Here is a 21970-nt window from a genome sequence, read left to right on the forward strand (position 1 = left end):
AACGAACGGCGACGAAATGAAATCAAGCGGAAGAAAAAGAGACGGTAAATGAAAGGCCAGGTACGTGGCGCGATCGAACCGATGGGTTAATCAGTATTGGAGCTCGGCAGCTTTCTCGTAGCCTGACGCGTCGAGTACATCCTGCGAAAGCTTCCCGCTCTACCGGAAGATACTGCCAGAGGTGTCTTGGGGATAGTTCCCGTTAATGAGCCTCTGGTAACGACGCCTTTTTCCTCCACGACCATACATCTTGGCAAAACTTCCCTCTAGCCTCCAGCCTGGCGCATTCTCTCATCCTCGCACCTCTAGCAAACCTCCTCCATCCACCGCTTGAACCGCCCCTATCCACCGTGCGCCCTCATCATTCAACTATTCTGAGAGTCGGCCAAATATCTCCGATCCCCTGCTGCATTCGACGTACGTTGCCGCGTACCGTGGAATCGCCGATGGAATATAATAGCCGCTCGCAAACTTCGAAATTATACATGGGAACACTTCGCATATTCCACGATCCGGCAGAGAAACGGAATTCGGACTCTTTCAATGGGAATAATGGCGGTGGATTTAATCGAGGCTGCTCCTTTTTCGACCACACTTCAACGGGGTGAAAGTTTCAGCAGCTACTTTATTCGAACGATCTTCAAGAGGGAAACCTTCGTGAAATATTTCGCGGCTCGTTTTCCGTCGCTGCTTAAAATTCGTCGAGCGACATCCATCGCAGAATTGTTTCGGGGTACACTTTATACATCTGCTACTCTGCAACTATGGCCCGCTCCAGCCTGCGGCCAATAAACGGTACGTACGAGCTGCTTCCCGGAATCAGAGGTCTGACTGGAGGAAAAAAAGGACGCATCGCGATGCATTAATCGCGTTAATTTTCACGGGGACTGAGTTGAGCGATACAATTTTCAGTAAAATATTCCATAACTGATAGAAAACTGCCTTATAACAGTATAAATATAGGTTCAATTTGTAAAAAATTTTAAAAAAGTTATGTATACTACTGCAATAAGTTGCAAACAGCATAAATTAATAATAAAAATATGAAAATTAGTAAATTATGGGATGTTATAGTATGAAAAATGATTTTGTCCAATCGCGACCTTCAGGAGAGTGGGAGTAGACGGTAGCGGGGGACAGGTGTGTGGCGGCACTCGCCACTAGAGGGACAGCACCATTTACACTTTCCTGAAAGTACCCGATGACCCATCGTTTCCAATATATAGAAGTTCTGAACTGTCCCTAATATCCCAGCGTCTAAGGCAGGGCCTGCTAGGTAGCCTTACTGATGAGTCCACTAGCAGGCCCAGGACGAAACGTTCTTCCCCTCTCTTTTCCTTCCTTCTTTCTTCCTCCATCTTTACCGCACAGCGAAAACCGAAGCAGCGCAGCCGCTTCAGGTGTATAAAAGCAGTGCGAGGCTGTGAAGAGCCTTTTGGCTGTTTGGACGCTGAGGCGATAAGGTCAGGGTGAGGATGAGGGTGGTCACTGCTGGTGGCTAGCTGTGGACGAGCCAAGGGTAGTGGACACTGATGGATGACTATGGACACTAGTGGATGACTGTGGATGACTGTGGATGACTGTGGACGATGGTGGACGCTGGTGGAGGAGCCAAGGCTAGTGGACACTGGTGGATGACTATAGACACTGGTGGATGACTGTGGACACTGGTGGATGACTGTGGACACTGGTGGATGACTGTGGACACTGGTGGATGACTGTGGACACTGGTGGATGACTATGGACACTGGTGGATGACTATGGACACTGGTGGATGACTGTGGATGGTGGTGGACAGCGGTGGACGGCGGTGGACGCTGGTGGAGGAGTCAAGGCTAGTGGACACTGGCGGATGATTGTGGATGGCGGTGGACGACAGTGGACAGAGATGACAACGACTTTCGCCTGTCAACTGGTAAGTGAACAATGAATGGGTCCCTGCGTAGTCACCTCCACGTGGTGGGCCTGCGCCCTTGGTAACGTTCTCGAGAGATTGCGCTCTCGAAAACGATATCAAGCTAAGGACTACGCACCCAGATTTAAGCACAGATGTACATTCGATACTAGAACTACCAAAGCATTTGAACTGATTAACTTTTGTAACTTATAAATTCTCGTTAACTTCTTATATAGATCTCATACATTCACTTTTAGAATTTTCTATAATTTTGCATCAATTAGAATATTCTTTTAACTTTTTATTTTCTATTCTTTGCCTTCCTTTTCAAATATTTGTTCTTTCTCGCTTAACTATCATTCTACTTTGTTTGCATGAAATTAAAATAATTTTATTGCTGGCAGTTCTAGTGTTGAGTTAGTTGTAAACTTTGTATTAGATTGTATAATTAGTTAAGCTAGAGTTTAAGTTAAGTTAAGTTAAGTTAAGTTAAGTATTAGTTCTCGCCGCTGGAACGCCGATGGATCGCCGATGGATCGCCGCTGGATCGCCGAGGGATGCGTTTTACTTTTAGTTCTAATTATTTTTGTATGTAAAATGTAATATGTAATTCACCTACCCTCCTTCCTCCTATTCGCCTATGTAATAAAATTGTAAAGGAATACATTCTCTTATCCAAAGTGAGAAACAGCCACTTTTATAATCCGTTACCGCTCATTCACCAAAGTAGAACATAACTGTTCTCTTCTAAATCGGTTCGCGTTTAGTCAGTACTAACGAACATGCGTTACATACTCCCTTGAGCATTCTAAGTTTGTACTGCGTGAAATCGCTTCACGTAGCTTTTCTTTTCTTTTCTTTTCTTTTCTATTCGCTCGAGACTTCGTCTTCTACAGCCACGCAGCGAAATAGTCGATACTCAATCAAACTGATGTGGTTTTCGGAGCCCATTGAGATTTCGCAGCCCTTGTCGATTGGTACGCCCGTTGGGTACTCGACTTGGGTATAGGCTTAGTACATTGGACGCGCTCACGCAGGTTCGTTCCGAGTAGCTCCTACCCCGTGTCGCTGGGGTCTTCGGACCTGCTGTAAGACGACTTGGGGCGGTCTACGAAGTTCGTTCTTGTCGTTGGGCAATGCGTCCTACTGCTAAGTCTCGCTGAATTCTTGATGGTACCCGCATTCACCATTGGGGAGAGCGTGGTATCGATTGTTTCGACGTAAGACGTGGCATAAACTTGTTCGCGAATCGCGTCGGGTACGGTTCGCCTAGTGGATAGTGCTGAACCATCGGGTAGAATGCTCTCGCGAGAATCTGACGCAGGTTCATTGGTACTTGTTCGTTCCGGTCGCGTCGCGAATTTTATCTCTATTCTTCCAAATTAGTTTCTTCTCTTAACTTTAGTTTAACTTGATTTTTCTTCCATTTTTACCAAGATTCTTCTCAATTTTTCTTACAACAGAGTAATAGAATGTAGAGTATCGTACCGTAGAGCTTTTTTTAGAAACACTTTAATTTGTCTAATGGGTTTGTAGAGTAACTTTAAAAATTTCACTTCTGGTAAGAGAATGGCATTCCTCGTCATCCCTTTCGCGAAAGTCCATACTGCAATCTCTAAAATCTATGTTAAGAGAATGTATTATGGATTCCGGTTGTTTGAAATTTAGAAGTAGAGTCAGTCCTCGGTACCTTCTGTACCGAGAACACATGAATGTAATGGCGGGTGGATGGGATTAAGGAAATAGGGATGGGTCCCTGCGTAGTCACCTCCACGGGGTGGACCTGGGCCCTTGGTAACGTTTTCGAGAGACCGGTCTCTCGAAAACGGTATCAAGCTAAGGACTACGTGCGTAGAGTTAAGTTCTTATTGTTTGTAATTGTATAATTAATTCTTTAATAGTTTAAGTTAAGTTAAGTTTAGGTTCTCGCCGCTGGATCGCCGTTGGAACGCCGTTGGATCGCCGCTGGATCGCCGAGGGATGCGTTTTACTTTTACTTTTAATCATTTTTATATGTTATATGTAATTTACCTGTTCTCCTTCCCCTATTCACCTATATAATACAATTGTAAAGGAATACATTCTCTTATCCAAAGTGAGAACCAGCCAATTTTATAATCCGTTACCGTTCGTTTATTAAAATAGAACATAATGGTTCTCTACTAAATCGGTTCGCGTTTAGTCGTACTGGTAAACCATTGCGTTACATACTCGCTTGAGCAATCTAATTCTATGCTTCGTAAGATCGCTTCACGATCATTTCTCATTTCTGATTCGCTCGTAATTTCGATTTCTAATCTCACGCAGCGAAACAGTGGAAATTCAATCAAACTGATGTGGTTTTCGGTGCCCATCGAGGTTTCGCAGCCCTGGTCGATTGGTACGCCCGTTGGGTACTCGACTAGGGTATAGGCTTAGCACAGTGGACGCGCTCATCGCGGGTTCGTTCCAAGTAGCTCCTACCCCGTGTCGCTGGGGTCTTCGGACCTGCTGTAAGACGGCTTGGGGCGGTCTACGAAGTTCGTTCTTGTCGGTGGGCAATGCGTCCTAATGCTAAGTCTCGCTGAGATCGAGATGGTACCCGCATTCACCATTGGGGAGAGCGTGGTTTCGATTGTTTCGACGTAAGACGTGGGATAACTTGTTCGCGATTCGCGTCGGGTACGGTTCGCCTAGTGGCTAGTTGCTAAGGCATCGGGTTAGAATGCCCTCGCGAGAATGTAGCGCAGGTTTATTGGTACTTGTTCGTTTCGATCGCGTCGCGAATTTTATCTATTTGAGTTTCTAAGTATCAATTTTTTTACAATAGAATAATAGAATTTAGAATTTTATTCCGCACGACTTTTTCTGAAACACTTTGATAATTCTAAAGTGTCAGTAGAGTTACTTTCCATATTTCACTTTGGATAAGATAACGGCATCCCTAGTCATCCATTTCGCAAAAGCCCATACTGCAGTTTCTAAAATCTATGTTTGATTTTAGAGAATGTATTATGGATTCCTCGTTTAAATTATTAAAGTAGAGTCAGTCCTCGGTACCTTCTGTGCCGAGAACACACAGATGTAATGGAGGGTGGATGGGATTAGGGAAATAGGGATGGGTCCCTGCGTAGTCACCTCCGCGTGGTGGACCTGGGGCCTTGGTAACGTTTTAGAGAAATTCCCCTCTCGAAAACGATATCAAGCTAAGGACTACGCGCGTAGATTTAAGTCGTTTGCAATTCAGTTGAAATTTTCCAAGTCCTTTTCAGGACTCTGAAACTTTCTATGGGATTGCAAATTGTATAATTAGTTAAGCTCGAGTTTAAGTTGAATTAAGTTGTTTTTAGTTATGTGCAGATACTTTTACGTATTATACATCTATATAATTTACCTACTACCCTACACACCTATATAATAACATTATAAAAGTATACATTTTCTTATCTGAAGTGACAAATAGTCACTTTTATTTATCCAGTAGGGTGGTTGGCTGGCAATCTAGCGAGCGAGGGGTGAAAGGAGACCTCCGCGTTCGCTTGTCAATATCGAAAATTAGAAATTCGACGCGTGTACTCGGTTCACCTACACATACGCGTGCTCGCGGTTAAATATCCGCGTACACTCCTGTTCAAAGACACGAGCACACTTGCGGGATATTTTTGCACAACTCTATTATTCATTTACTTATTTATTTCGAGCACAAAAATGTAACACGACAGAGACCGAAATTTCATCGGTATTTATGGAAGAGTAAAAGCAAATTGAACGATATCGCCTATTATTGTTCGATATACAATTGTTTTCACCAATTTCCATTGCGATCAATGGTTGGTCAGGGTTTTCAATTAATTAACTCATTGACGAAACCAATAGAAACATCAAACAGCCGAACGACAAGCATCGTTTTATATTTCACGGAATTGTGAAAATGTGGCAAGCGACCTAGCGATTTTTGATCGGCACTGTACGTATCGAACGACGTGTGAATGGAACCAACTCCGGGCGGACGGGTAATCTCGACTATTGCTTGTGAATGCAGGCTCCGAAAACAGCCCCGCGATCGCGGCACCGATCGTCGAAATGCTCCCGCGGCGCATAAATCAAACAATATCGATCACCTATTTACTTTACCGTCTCCGCAGCGGCGGTCCGCTATTACCGTGCCGCCACGGAGCAATATATCGGAGGCAGGGTGGTCGCGTTTCGCCGCTTGCTTCTCACCCTGTCGCGGTCGCGTCGGGTCGTGTGCTCTCGCGGAAGAATTCCGGGGCTACGGCCGATTTACGAACGCGTCCGCGTGCCGCGCATGCGATACACGTCGGAAATTCGACGGAACCGGCAGTATTCCGGGGTAAGGCAGGCAAGAAACGAGATTACCCAGGGGGTAATGGATTCGGTACGCTTAATTCGACGGTCGAAAGTAAATTCGAGCGAATGGCCCGCGATTTTGTGGGACGCTGCGAGTGAACGAACTATCGATCTCGCGTTTGAAGATAATTTCCGGTCGAGGCGCGGAGGAACGGAGGGCCACCGGTGGTGTTGTTCCCGATTAATTCAGTTTGCGAGCGTTTCCTTTTTTATTGAAATTTTCGCCGATCCTCATTCAAAAGGGGCAAAGTTCAACCAATTATGAAGTTCTACCAGTAAAATTCCCAGAACGCTTCCACAGGAAACCGTGGACTGGAACACACACGCCAATGAGAATCGTTTGAGATACACGAAGTATCCGGCTCTCGTGCGCGCCTGCCTTTTTTCCTTTTTTTTTTTTTTACTTTTCGCCTTTCCCTCTATCGGCTCTCTATCGGCGGATTTTCCGTGGGCGTTCTTTTCCTTTCCTTTTTCCGCGAACCAGTTTCGATGTCGGGTTGATTGGAAAACGTTCATACTCATTTGTTGCAACGCCGCTAGCCTGCGAATACACATACGTCAAGCACCTACACGTGTTATTATCCTGTAAAGCTCGCTTTTATGGCCGTGCTTTTATCAACAGTACGGACATCTGTTTCGCTATCGATATCGCGACGGCCCTGCCTAAAATTAATGGTTGTTCCAGACGGGAAACAAGCCGTCGCCATTAATCGACAGTCCTGGGCTAAATTGACTGATGCGATCGAAGCTAACGCGGAGTAGAACGCGGGGAGGAACGCGCGCGCGAGAGAGAGAGAGAGAGAGAGAGAGAGAGAGAGAAAAGGGGGGATTGTTACGACCGCTATTTCCGCCTTCCATCTCGATATTTTGGCGTTTCGTTGATTCTCGAAAAAAATACGCTAACGAATGGATTCCATTTCACCCTTTCAAAGCGATTCGATTTCGTAATCATGGAAAAGCGTGGCGCCCAATACCCTCGTTCGAACATATTAGAACAATATCTGGACAGGATGAGACATTTAAAGCAGACTCGTTACGTAAATTATATTGGACGCGATCTGATCCGCACCGCTATCGCGCGTACGTCACATTCGATGTAGTTTGCTTACAATGGGACGGACAGATCGCGGTTGAACCATAGACGCGTTCAACAGCTATTGCGAATAATTCAGCCCCATCTAGGAAAGTTTCGTGCCGGGACGACGATTATACGGGAAAAGTCGATATTCAGGGAGCGTGGGGCAACTGGAGGGAAGACGAGAAACGTTACTCTTCATTCCGAATGAGAAATCGTCCTGTTTCGTCTTCCAGCGGCGAACGAAATGGTGAACGGCAGCAATTCGCGTAACACCAGCCCGTAACCGTTGTTTCCTTCGTGTGAAAATAGTATTCCCCTACCGAGAAAATTTATTCCCATTTCTACGAGCGGACTGCAGTCTCTCGCAATTACTATCGCCGGGTACGTTAAAGCTAGCGAGACCCGTCTCGCTTCGCCTACGTCGAGCTGTGCATTTTCGAGGCATCAATCAAAATCTCCGCGATGTAACTATTTTTCCACGCTGGATAATCTCTCCTCCCGTCGGCAAACAATTACACGCTCGAACGGTCAAAGGGTTTCCTTAGAACCAATACGCTGGAAGGCAGAACTACATCACGGCGCTCGATTTTTAAACGAAATATCCCTTACCGTGCTCCCCGAAGGACAAAGAACGGAAATGCCGCGCGATACGTCGAAACGGGAACGTATTCGCGGGGATCGGGTCGTGAGAAAGCCATTCGTCGAACCCGTAAATTCCCCCGGGCGAGGAGTCGCGCTGAAACTCGCGGACGCGCGCGGCACACCGAAGTAATTTGAAAGACAGCACGGCTGTCGCTTACGTAAGCTCCGCTTGTCAGATCGAAGGGGTGGCTTCGCGACGCCCGCCGTCGTCGCATCCCCCCCCGTCTACGTTTTTCCTGGGCCGCTTCATCCAGCTACGTCGGCAATCCACTTCCTCCGTCGCCTTTCATCGGCGTCGCTTCTTTTGCGAGAAAGGAAAAGTCAAATTTGCATTCGTAGCGCCGCCTGACGAGCACGATCTTCCTTCTACTTTCCAGCCCCCGGATGCGAGGCGCGTCCCTCTTTCTTTCCTTTTTTACCAAGCCTGTTTCTCGCCTCTAAGGTCGTTCCTTTCTCCTCGATGATCGCGACCCGTCTACCGTCCCCTCGACGTATCATCCTTGAATCCAGATTCATCCGTGATGCACGGCGAGACGTAAATTTGCGGCGCGAGCACCAGCTAGAGGAACAGAGATTCGTTATTGGTCCGAGAACCCCTGTCTTAACCTGGCCTCGCGAGAGAAGCCGTTCTCCGCGAGGCCATTCGGTCCGACGAACCTGACCATCGATCTGCAACGCCTTGTTCCTTCGTTATTCTACTCCTTCGGGGAGCGAGCCACTTCCGAGCAGACGTGTTGATGCTAATGTTGAGGAACGCTAACGCGCGAACTCGACGCGGCGCTACGGGATTGTACGAAGTTTGAGGTCGGATCGAGCAAGTGGTGCGAACACGGATAGGTCGGACGTAGACGCGCGATCGTGATGTACGGCACCTCTACGGATTATACCGTATGAATTCGCGGGAAATCGCAGCCGCGAATGGAGCGGCGGAAAAAGCCACGGTACAAGATTCATAGGAATTTTTGTTCCCTCATCGATATCGTTTTGAATACGGAACGGAACGGAACGAAGAATATTCGGCGTAGCAGGTGCGCATTCATACATCTCGACGCCTGTTGCTATCTTCCAATCCTTTTTGATTCCCGCGCCTCTCCACGGAGCGTCGATTGTGCAACTTTTTGCATTACTTTCTCTATCCATCGGTAATCGATCAATCATCCGGCACAGAATCGTCGAAAGGAGAGGGGGAGGGAGGGGGAGAAGATTTAAAATGGAAAAGTTATGTTCGACGCGCGCAAAGGCCCGCCGCGTGGGAACGCGTCGTCGTGTTCCTGAATATTTAGCGCATTGAAAATTCAATTCCGATGTCGTTGCCGTCCGTCTAAAGAGGCGTCGCCCAGCGAATTCTAAACACCGTTATATCCGTCTACAACATTTACCTATTCATCACGCTACGCATACACGACAGGGGTTACGCCGTTATTTGCAAACATTGAATATCAATTAAACGGCACCTGTAATACATCAATTACGACAAGTCGTCCCAATTAACTCGCCTTACGCTAAACCAATCAATCCGCTCTGTTAAACGTAAAACGAAGTTCCAAGTCAGTTTAAGGCCGGCTGCGAAGACACATTATATAGAACGGTGGACAGGGTGCGCGATCGATCGCCGTGGAAATTAATTACAGCCCGTTGATCAGGCAGCCGGATGAAGATCGGTGCCACGCCGCGGATATTTAACGCGACAACAACCGACCGCAGCCTGGACGACGCGAAAATGAAACTATTCGCATAAGCAGGGACGGACGTTTACACGCGTTTGTTCAACATAATTAATGACCGCATTGCACGTGCAAAATAAACTACGAGGACTGATGAAAACAGCCGGCGGTCGGGCGACACCGATCAAAGAGGACGGATTATTTCATTAATCGTGATTTTAACACCGGACACCGACCCGATCGATGTATATCTGGGGTGAAATCGAATCGACCAAATCGAATTGCCCTCGACGTTTCTGCCTCTAATAACGCGACAGGCCTCAAATTCTCTTTCTCTCTCTCTCTTTTTTTTTCTCTCGTCCCGCTCCCTCGTCTCGTCATCGACACGCGTGCATACGTGACTGGATTTATTTGTCCTAACGAAGATTACGCGCGTCTAGCGTGGCGCGTGATTGATCGCGCGACTTTATGGCAGTTTATTTGCTCGTTTTCTCCCCCGTTTCCTCGATTTTTCACTATTTTCTCCTCTTTGTTTTTACTAGTCATCGTTGTCGCTCGTTGTTGTTCCTCTCTGTTTTTCGTCAGCCTGTTCACGCGTGCCGTTGCCCCCCCACCGTTGATCATTCCTTTGAAACGGCGCGCTCCACACGCGCGTCCCGATATCGATTTCCTATAAAACCTTCAGGGAGAGATGCGCCGTCGTTTCAAAGGAGCAACGGCACACGGTCTCGTGGTCGGTGAATTTTGAACAATGTCGGCTAGATAGGACCGATGCGCGACCGTTTCATTTGCCGCGATGAAAGGAACGAGGGAGAGAGAAGAAATACGCGACAGCCGGCGCCTCGCGGACGCGGATAAATTACGCGAAAGGGATATATAAATATTGCCGCGTTGCGTCTGTCCGGCGTCGCTTTTGACAACCGTGAAAAACTCGCCGAAGAAACGGGGGTTCCGTTTCGAGAATTATTACGACGGGACGTAGCCGTGTCCTATAAATTGATTTTAGAAATTCAAACTTTTCAAACTTCTCGGGGAACACGGGAATTGTCTCGCGCGGATGGAGAAAGAACGCGTTGGATCGAGAGTCCGAGGGTAAGGTACGGTGCGTGTAAAAGAATAGAGAGAACCCGAAGGAGGAACCACGAAAGCGTATCAGTCCTTTAGGATTAAAATAAATCCTAATCTGGCGCAGGTCGTAAAGTCAAGAGGGAGGGTCGACCCCTCAGGCGTTCGGTCGGGGAAACTTGTCGGGAAGACAGAAGCACGGAGGAAGAAAGGGGAGCAAATAAAAGGGTCTCAAACACGCCAGCAGGGGAAATGTTACCTCCGGATACACTAACCTTTTCCACCGTGCTTCTTCCACCCATGAGATTTTCACCTGGACCCGGCAAAGATATTAATCCCCGTAGCGCAACGGGGGGATAGAGGATTGCGCACTCGAGATGTTGTCCACAGTGCTTTAGCTAAATCCATCGTGAAATTCACGGCGCCCCGATGGAATAGACCGGACGGATCAGCTCGATTTTATGAGATCAGGGAAGAAACTCGTTAAAATCGCCCTACGCCGCGCGGCAACGGTCTCCGGCTGGTGATATAGGTCAGCGTAAGTCTTTCGGAAATATTCATCAAGTCGAGAAGTTGGCGGGGCACTGGACGGAATTTCGAGGAGCGTATCGCAGATATATACAAGGGACGTTCGATGGTTCGTAAGCAGCTGTTATCAGGAAAGTCACTTCCGTCCGAGGGTACGCGTAGGAACGCCAGGCACGTCCATCGAGCTTTCGGAAAATGGGGAAATATTCATATGGGGTAGGGATAATGCGCTCTGAATGTTGAAACGTTTGGCGACCGTTCGAAGACACGGCCCGTGTACTCGTACGAAGTCAATTGATAAAACAGAGCCACATTTTCCCTTCCTTCCTCTCCGTGATTTAAGGGAGCAACCAAAAGTTCGCTATGCGCAGAAAAAAAAAGAGATGCTCCTCGCGTCCCATTCTCTGTACCATCGCACTCGCGTTTATGTAAGTATGGATGCAAGTACGACCAAAGGATTCATTATGATTCCCGTGGTATTGACACGAGCGTCCGTACACAATAATCACGACGGACGTTTCATCAGGGGACGTCGCTATCAATTACGTAAAAGCATCGTGGCTCGGCCCAGGGAACGAAAGGAGCCAATATTTGCAGTAAACATGTCCGCGCCGTCCTGATTTTGGATTACCGGCAACTGGGACTGCAAAAAGTATCGCAGGTACAATAAATAAATACAAACACGTGTCTCGGTTTGTACGTGTCCCTCCTGGCCGCCTCTCTCTGTGGCTCTGGACGTGGCCCAGCTGCGCCTGGGTCGCGGCGTTGTACCTCATCCGTGGCGCATTGTACGGAAACACAGGTTCCAGGGTGTAGCGGGGTTAGTAATGGTCGAGCGCTAGGCAAACAAAGTATCCCCCGTTGTCTGTGGGGGTAGGTGGCTCGGAGGGGCCAGCATGGCTTCAGCGATGTTGAGTTAGCTCGAGATAGGTTAGTGTAGCCAGTCTAGAGAGGTCGAGTGTAGTATGATATGATACTCGACAAACGGCTTCCACGACCAAGTGAGTACCTCGGCAAGTACGCCCGGTGCTCGTACCAGCATCCCCTAAAAATAAACATCCCGAGTCGCGCGTGCACCAGCCCTTCCCCTCCGATGGGCGCGTCCTCCTCTTTCTTTCCCCACTGAAACGAGACTACGACGACGCGAGACACTCTTTCTCGGATACGATCGCGTTAATGAGGATACCTTTTCAAGACGAAGGCTGAGCGGAGGACTGTAACGAAATTAGAAGTCCATGGATCGGAGGGCCGTTCGAAGGTACCGTTACGGACCCGTCGAGGACAACGATTCAACCTTTTACTCGGACGAAGGAATTCGCAGCGTCGGTTAATTTAACATCCAAAGAATTGAAATAGATGAGACTGTTTACCCGTGAAACGAGTCCCCTTTCGGAGACGATACTCGCTCGAATGGAAGTTTCTTAGAGGGCCGCGTCGTTGCGGGGCGACGTAAACGGAGCAACGCGTTAAATAAATCTATCAAACTGTTTCTGGTTCACCGTTGGTTATACTCTACCCGCCCCGATTGGTATCCACTGGCCCGTATTTTTTCGTACCTGCAATTTTGTTGGCTTACCGCGAGTTTTCGTCGTAAACACGTCCCGTGCACAGCTGAAAATCACGGCACCATTGGATATATCATTCCATGGGGTGTAGCAATATCTCGGATATTGATTGAACCTTTGTTGGAACCGAAAGCGGGTATTACATCCTGGCCAATGAGTCGATTCGACCGCAGTTGGGAATTATGAAACCATTGACGGACCCTTTGAATGATAGTGACATCCGGACGGACCAATCCGCAACGTCGGATAAAAAGCACATAATCACGTTTTTCGCAGTATTTCATTATCTCTGTCGATGCCCGCCATAACGACCGGTTCGTTAGCAATAACTGGCGTCCAACGAGATCCGTTCTTCTCGCGTGCACGTTATAACCCAAATCCCGGCGTTGGCGAGCGCGAGTCGCGGAGTTAAGCGAGTCCGCTTCGTGGCCGGACTTCAAAGGCGGGGTGGTGCAAATGGAAAAACGAGGAACGAAAGCATTGGGAGATTTCGCGTTACCACGGTCGCGAATCGATCTCGCCGAGACGTCGACCCGCTAAACCGCCCTCGTCCCGCCAACGGCAGTTGCCGAGCCTCGTCGGTGACCCCGTTTTTTCTAGACACCGGCCCACTCTCCTGGTCTTTTTCATTTGTTATTCACAGGTCGGTGATTTTTAAAAGAAAGCCCCTCCGCAATAATTATTACCGTGGGCAATCTTTGGCCCGCATTCAAAGAAATCGTCTGCTCCGAGAGCATCCCGAGCGCGACTGTCGTCGGATACCGACTTGTGCTTTCTCTCGTGGGGGAAGAAAGAGAGAAAGAGAGAGAGAGAGAGAGAGAGGGAGGAGAAGAACGGAAGGCAAGGGTAAAAATTGAGGCTCGAGGAGGCGGACGATTCGGGGAGAATATAATGAGGGAAGCCGTACGGGTTTTACGGGATCTATATTCGGCTCGTCATTACCGTCGTTCGTTCCTCGTATACGAATTTCTGCCTCGTCCATCTCTCCGTTCCTTCGCCCCTTTCTTTTCTACCCCCATCCTTATTCCTATCCAGTTGCTCTTCTTCTATCCATTTCTTCTTTTCGTTCTTTTTTTTTATTATTTCCTACCACAGATCTCCACTCAAGGCCATTATGTTACCGGCACAATGCCCGCCAATGAGCATTGTGAGAACGATTGCTGATTCCGTACTCGAAGTAGCACGACAGCCTCGGCAGATATAACGGCGGGCACAACTTTCGATTACCAGTGCTCTCGACATCCGTTTCCTTTCGTCTCTGTTCGTCGTCCTTCGACTCTTCGTCTCTTCTCTTTCCCCGTGATAAACGGAGATTAACCGACCGACCAATGATATTACTCGCAGGAACCCCGCTACGAGCCGTACTCTCGCCGGTGAAATTAAGGACAAGCTGAACGCGTAATCGAGCGAGTATTTATCGAATCCCTAATAATAGTCGTCGGCTCTCTCTGCTTTCTTTAATCGTCGAGACAAGGGGCAGATTCCAAGGAACAAAAACGCGAAGACGTAACCTCTTTAGAATCCAACGTTGCGTTACAAAAGCACGGCGATCTTCTTAGAGGCTATTACAGCCTTTGTCTTGATTAGACGCTCGAGCAGAGATTCGTTTTTCCAGGGTGCGCGTTCCCGTACGTTCGCTGGCACAAAGGGCAGGCGAAGTCAATGGGCAAAGTCACGGGGATAAATATGGTAACCGCGTGCAATTACGCGGACAACTAGTTTGGGGGCAACGCATTTATTCCAACCTCCGAGGGACAGGCTTTGTAATTTTGTAATCGCGCGTGCTTGACCCGCCTGGTCGGTCGGTTGGTCGACTAGCGGATTCGCTGATAAGCTTTCGGGAATAACACAGCGAAATCCCATAAAGCTCCTTTGGCTGGTAAGTACAGCCTTTGTCCTTTATACGTGATCCTATTTATGCCGAATTTCCGGGTTTCTGAATGCGACGTTCTAAGCCAAAGATGGATCGATTAGCCAGAATCGAATGACAGTCCGAATAACGCGCGGATCTATCCAATCAAACGAGCGATTTTCGACTAGAGTACATGAATGTACCACGTATAGTTTGCACGATCCTCGCAGAGCTGTTTTGAGATTACGCTCCTTCGTTGTGTCTGACTACGAACGGATCGATCCCCTGTCTGCAAACAGTTACTCGATCTCATCGGGTTCTTTACCGTTTGTGATTATTAACTGACATCAATTGGAATAACGTTAAGGGCCAATTAGTTCCTCGAGGAAGGTACTTCTTCGTCGATTGTTCTCTTATCTGTTACTCTCTCGATATTCACGTAGCGAACCGTGCAGCCGTTACTTTCTTAAACAGCTTCCACGGCAACGAGCACTTTTAATTAGTTGATACGAGCCGAGACACCGCGATTCCTCCTCGTCTCTACGATCTAACGCGAACCCGGGTAAAGAATCATTCGTTCATTGTCCGTAATTTCATTAAAATGAAACATGCAGGGCCGAACGGAAGTAACTCGACGCGCTCTCATCGCACTGCGCTTGTTTATTCGAACCCGATGGAATCCGATGCAACTGTTATGAACTGAAACATAGTTTTACTGTAAGGATGTTGCGTATTTGCGTAACGTTATACTGCCATTAACAATCCACGCCACTGCGCGTAGAAGCATATCAATTTTATTGGAAAGTCAACGAAGAGTCATAAGAGTGTGAAAGCTGATCTTAGAAGAGCTCTCGAGAAAACTCTGCAAGACATTGGAGATTTAATCCGATCTCCAACAATCACATTCGTCCCTCCGCGCTCGTTTAAACGCGCGAACTAAACGGTAATTTCTTCGTAAAATTCGAACCCGTTTGCCACTGTTGCTGCCTCCTAGCATTCCCTCTTACCGACCCAACCTACGCCACACCGGTTCCCTTTGATTGACTACGAGCATTAGTACGCGAACGGTTCTCATTATACGCCAGCCAGACAGCCGGCAGTGTCGTGGTTTCCAACCCTTTCAACCCCTTTCGTAACCAGTCGAGACTACGACGTCATCACCATAAGCGACGCTCTACGATGCCAGCCGAGAGAGAGAGAGACAGCGGAGTCTATCACCCTCCATCCCGAGGTTTCTTTCCTCGTCTGCCAGCAATTACGACGCTTCCATTCAAAACACACCCCTCCGCCTCGCTGCGATTGTTACGCGCAAGGATGTCTCCTGTCGAAAGTAGAGGAGGGTGTGCAGCCGGCATCCGCGCAATTACTTCCTCCTAGAGCTTCCTTAATTTCGTTTATTATCCATCTCAGCACGTTTCCTTCTCACGCGTGATGGTAAGAAACTAAAAAATAGTTCGTTTCACGTTCGTCCACCAACGAGCACGTGACCACGAACTTGCGTTGCGTTTGCGAGGGCTACGCTTTGAAACGAGGCCACTGAAGGGAATCGAAGTTCTCCGTTCAAAGACCATGGTGAAAAGCACAGTCCACTGTGTACGCGCGAGCTTTTAATTAATAAATTTGCAGGACATTGTATCCTTCGATACACTGGCTACTCGTTCCCTGAACGTTTCCAGGCGAGGTATCATTAAACAGTTCTCTTTGTTACGCAATTATAACCCGACAGATTTCTCGCAGCGAGTAACGGAACCGCTTCTCGATTTCAAAACTTCGGACGAGACCCTACCCGAGCGGCTGGATGCCGCGTTTTAATTACTGCAATAATAATTAACGTGGAAACAAAGTATAAGCTTCCGATGAAAGATTAATGAGAGGAACGACGGCTTCTAAAATTACAGCAGAACCTCGGCGAGCGAAAGGCAGCTTGAAATTATAATGATGCGATAAATATTTCGAAACTCGTGGCTCCACTTTAATGGGATCGATAATACGTCAAGTTAAACGGCAAGTTTCTGCATTTTTCTTTCATTGGATATCGCGCTACGGTATATCCGTTCGCGATTAAATTGTTTGCGCGATAACATTATCTCCGTTAATCTATATAAGACGATTAAGTACGCTACACGCAGAGGGTGATGTTCAAGTGACGTTCGATAAGAGACTGGAAAAACTGCTCGTTTAATCAAATATTTCCTCTGAAAATAGTCCGACATTGCTATTTTCTCTAAACCAAAGAAGGGGATACTTGGGAGTACAAAGAACTTCATTCCGGGATAGAAACTGCGCTACGTTCGTCTCTCTAGCAGCTTGCACAAACGCGACAGACGAGTGCACGGGACACTTTGCCTCCCATTCGCTCCATTTCCGGCTGATTCTTTCCAACGGAAGGGGAAGGAGGACGGCGGGTATCACAATTAAAATACCCTAAGTCAACCTTAATAAAACCGGGCTACCGTTTCGTTCAAAGCAACGTCACCGATGGGACTCGCGATGCTCTGGCATTTCCTGGCGCATCGGGGATGAAGCGTGGAATAGGAGCACGGTTTTCGATTAGTCGCGGTGCTTCTGTCCCTTCTGGACAGGGGGTCCTCTTTCATGCTCGTCAGAGGCGGGACGTCTGGCTTCGAGTCGCGACAGGATCGATTAGCAAACTCGTTTTCACCGAGCGCACAGAGGACGCAGACGTGTTTTCAGGGTGAAACGCATTCGTGGGCAACGAAAGGGCTTCGCGCGATACTCAGAGAAGAGGAGGACGGGGGTGGGGCTGGAAAAAGAAAGAGGAAAAAAGAGAAGAGAAGAGAGGGCCGGCCGTAATATCGCACGATCGTTATTGCGAACCGCGTATCTCCGATGGAAATCATTTTCGAGGCGCAGACTGCACACCTAACCATCATCTCCGTTAATGACTGTCGCCCAGACAAATATGCCTGTACGAACACAAAACGTGGCTGCCTCTCTGTCTGTGAATACCGATGTGACCTGTCGGTGTCTGTGATCGCGCGTCCATGTGGGCTGGTGCTCGCGTATGTGTGCGCTCGAAGGGAAAAATCCCCTTCAATCGGTAGTCAACGTCGCTGTTCCGCTACGCAGGACCGCGTAGAAAAAGGAGGGTGGAATTCGTATACTTTCGCCCCGGTACGTTCGTCTCCTTTTCGAGCTCGAAGCCAAGCCGTCGCGGCATTTTTTTCGGCAGGACGGCCATTGTCTGAGATTAAACGGAAGGGCGCAGGGCCAAAACGTTTCATAGAGGACCGACGAAGCGCGTCGGTGTCGCGTCAAAAGCCTCTCTTCGTTAGTCCTCTCTTCGTCCCTTGTTCTTGTTCGTTTTCTCGGGGCGTTCGTCATCGCGGGAGAAGCTCCACAGCTCTTCCGAATCGATTCTCGAAAAGCGCCGCTTCCGAGTCGAGAGTTTTAACCACCTGCCTGGTTAGGTTTCGAGGATCCGCGTTACCGATACACGCATCCCGTTCGAGTCATCCTTCACGTTCGACGGCTGTTTAAAGTCCAGGGAATACTCTCCACCGGGAAACGGAGAAACGCTTTTCATATCCGAGATCTCATGCATGAATATCAATGCATAGAAAACCTCTTCGGCGTATCTGCCCTTCGAACCAGGTATTTGGGATCCGCTGGCGTATCTTTCAGCGGGCGAATATCCGAATAACATTTTAAATAAACGATCGAGCGCACGAACGGCCAAACAGATTTTCCGTCCTCCTGGGAGCGGCGGTAGATCCTCCGGGTCCACGGTTCAAGCTGGAAGGTCTTAACGTCTCAAGGTGCCAGCTCGTTTTCCCAATCCCAAGGAACTACCGCCATTCCGATTCCACGGTGGCGGAACTTGGGAAGATTTAGGAGAGGTCGAGCTCTCATTTGGCAGCCAATTACAATGCCACCGGCAATAGCGTCGAATCCAGTGGCGGAACTACGGTCGGGGAACACCGGTCGAATTGCTACCAATAGTGGCGGAGGCGTGCGGTTTGTGACAGCTCGACCCTCGCGCGCGCCCCACCCCGTCGCCACCCTCTGCTCTCGTCCATCTATCCACCTCTTCGTAGCCACCGTCACCGTTCACCCTTCACATCGACACTTCACCCTTCGACGCTACCGGCCAAGAGTTTACGCTTGGCTCGAATCAGTGAATGCACCGCCGCTACCCAAGACCTCAGCCCCTAACACGAGCTATGATTGCATGTGTAATTGAAACACCATAAACCACCGCACAGGCTCCTTGGTAAGCTTCATATCGGACGAATTATAGCATATATACACCGTATGTGTTCCGCCCTTAATGCCTCTTCCCCGGCATTTACGACCTCGGTTCCTCTAAATTCCCTTGGCGTCCCGCCCTCCTCCATTTTGGTCCCTTTGCGAGCGTGCAACCGTGCTCCTACGCTGCACGGACGTCGCTCGAGGTATCCACCATGTTCTCCGCGCTCGTACACTGCCGGAGATACGGAGAAAATTGTCTTTTCCGGTGAGTCCCTCTATTAAATTTTCGTGGTTCGACGGCTGGCTTCTCTTCTCGACGGATGAACGAGGATGAGGGGGGGTGTGAAGATTTTCCAGCTCTCTTTCCCTCCTATCGTTCTCGTCTACTCTTTTGGTGGTAATAAACGTTTTGATCGACGCTGCTTTGCCTCGAACGATTCGTCTCATACTGGAAGCTCTGTTTTTAAAATCGCGCACTCCTCGAGTAAAATGTAACTCTTTCGCCATTTATGCGCAACGTGTATGTTTACTTTTAATTTATTCCATTCAGATTAAATCTGGCTCTCTCATTCGGTAGAAACAATTTTTTGCCCCTTTTTCCTCGACCCCGACGAATATTATGCGGAGTGTAAACGAAACGCGGCTTCCTTTTCAATCTCTATCGCTTCAAATGTAGACTTTGTTGAGCAACACGTTTCATGTTACGCGCATTCGTATGTACACCAGTTGCCCTTCCAATTTCCCCTTGGCCGTCGACGATGAATTCGACGCTTCATTTGAAGTTGCGCGTGTTTATCGCGAGATTTTATTGCTCTCGGCCGTCTCTGCTCTTTTCTGTTTACCCTCGTCGACGTTGAACACATTAATCGATCGTTCAGTCTCGTTCGAGCGTTGCGTTCAAGAAAATCATTAATTCGCGAGAATCGGAACGCTTCCGTGATAGAAATTATCATCGACACCGCGGGCGCGTGGCAATAATTTCCAGACGAAACGACGACGAATCGTTACGGCCGTCCGTGATACGGCGTCGTGTCGCGAAAATTCAATTATTCAAGCTCCCGTGGAAAATACGAGGCGGCGATTAAAGGGAGGAATAATGCAGCGGTGGTAGCGCGCAAATTTGATGCGCGGGAAACATTCATTCGACTCGGTGCAGCGTAATCGAGGGTCCGAATAACCGAGACAGGAGCGAAAACGTAACGGCGTATTCGCGCGTGTCTGCAACGCGCGCAGCGTTACGGCGGTCGGATGGTCTGCGCGGAGGGTGGATGTTATGGCTTAACGGAGTTCTCCCCATACAATAATAACTTAGCGCAGTCTCGTAACGAACATTAGCGGAGCCCTTACAGACTGGGAGCCTGTAATATTCGCGTCATAAAATCTTATAACAATCGCGATCGTGTTTTCTTAACTTTCCCCGTCTACCCGTTGCAGCGCGCTGACGAACACGTCGTTGGATATCTGAATTGTTGCCTGGCACGTTCTCCTTTTAAAGCACGGCGAAATGGCGCGAGATAAAACGAGAAATGCGCTAGGGTGGAAAACAGGAATTACTATGCTATAGCCTGCAGGTGCGTTATACCTCTCGTAAGATTGTTTCTTTATTGGAGAGTGAAAATATCGTGGATATACCGTATGGTAATAATTATCATTCACGTGTGATGATAATAAAGTCAGCTATCTTTTCGTTTTCTGTTATTGGACAGATCGCGTCTGACACGTACAACGCGTTTCATCCCTTAACTGGTATCCGCTGGAAATAGAACTACGGCTCTGCAACGGATAGGTCGCGAAGAATGTACATTTGCCCTTAATTATTTCGAGCATCTGGGATTTTGGAATACATTGAAAAAGCGGCTGCCATTACGCGAGCCTTCCAGCGCAATTATCACAAGTCGCAGTAAAGGGTGGAGGTCGGGCGGGGGTGGGCTCGATTTCTCGCGAGGCAGCGGCCGTAAATCAGCGCCGCCTTAACAAAACCAACAACGCGTGCTTTGCGGCGCCGGCTGCGAAGATAAGACGGCAGAAACAAAAGCAAGCGAGGCTGCCACGACAAAAGACAGAGAAATGTCCCCTGTCCTACGTAGCGGCGTCGTCACTTCCACCGTTGGAGCGCCGCGAAGAGGGCGAAGAAACGGAGCGGGGTGGTAAATGGCGAGGCTGGATGCGAGGGTGCAAATCATAACCGATTGTTTCTTGTTTCGACGTTTTGTTCGGTCGTGTCCTCGCGCTACGAGCCCATTTGTCTATCCCTGTCCGACGACTGTCTTCTACCGCCGAGATTGGCACTGGCTTTTCCCTGGCTTCTTACCTCCGTTCCTCGCTCTTTCGATGACGAGTTGAATAGCTGGAAGGGCAGAGGCATTCGCGATGGAAAAATGTACCGAGTAAGAAAGTAACAAGTGTATGCGACCTGAGATGAATACATTCTCTCTTGTCTAGCAGAGAAAATGGGCTTCATTGTTGATAACCTTGGAAATATTCTTATTTTAACAATTGATTTTGAGAATTGTACATTAACGACTATTATCATCGTCTAACTAGGGGAAGCTGCGTGAAGAAAGATTCGGGTTACGTTTCGCGAAATTCACCAAACGACCGGTTAACGGACTTTCTCTGGTGATGTGTATCGTGCACGGCGGCCCTCGCGCGGAACAATACCAGTGACAGGTTCGTTTCGATAATCATCGTACGATCCGGGTATATTCCATCCATTTTCTATCTGTTTGACACGTGTGTTCATAAAACATCACGCCTCTCCACTCGACGCGTTGATTACAGCTATTTGATCATTGTATCGGCGGTGTTATGTATACTTGCTGTGTAACTAACGCGACGTCAATGCTACATACGACGGGCGTAATTTTATTTCTACGCGTGATGCACGAGCGTACACACCCGTGCCCGTCGCTCCCCACCCAACACGCGCGTAATTAATGGTCGTCACGCGTTCACGGCTGCATATTGCCGATAGCAAATAGAACTCGATAAAACACGACCAGGGAAATAAATTCGATAGCGCGATAAGGGAACGGTGATATCGCCTACCGTCGATATCAATTTCTTTCGAAACAATTACTGGATTCGCTCGGACCGATAGGATTCGTTTCGATCGGA

The 21970-nt window shown here is 48.4% G+C and overlaps 2 protein-coding genes across 4 annotated transcripts in view; one reads left to right on the top strand and one right to left on the bottom strand.

Annotated features, from left to right (window-relative positions):
- Positions 1–21970, bottom strand: part of LOC143432660 (zwei Ig domain protein zig-8) — a 123003-nt gene that overhangs the window by 13703 nt on the left and 87330 nt on the right. The gene's annotated exons all lie outside the window — the stretch shown is intronic.
- The window catches only part of LOC143432677 (lysozyme c-1), a 242395-nt gene continuing 233656 nt past the window's right edge, over positions 13232–21970 (top strand). The window contains exon 1 of the mRNA XM_076909483.1: positions 13232–13239. The gene's annotated coding sequence lies outside the window, so the exon portion shown is untranslated. The remainder of the gene's footprint in view (positions 13240–21970) is intronic.

The sequence above is a fragment of the Xylocopa sonorina genome, chromosome 1 (genome assembly GCF_050948175.1).
Source record: "Xylocopa sonorina isolate GNS202 chromosome 1, iyXylSono1_principal, whole genome shotgun sequence".
In the NCBI taxonomy this organism is placed as follows: Eukaryota; Metazoa; Arthropoda; class Insecta; order Hymenoptera; family Apidae; genus Xylocopa; species Xylocopa sonorina.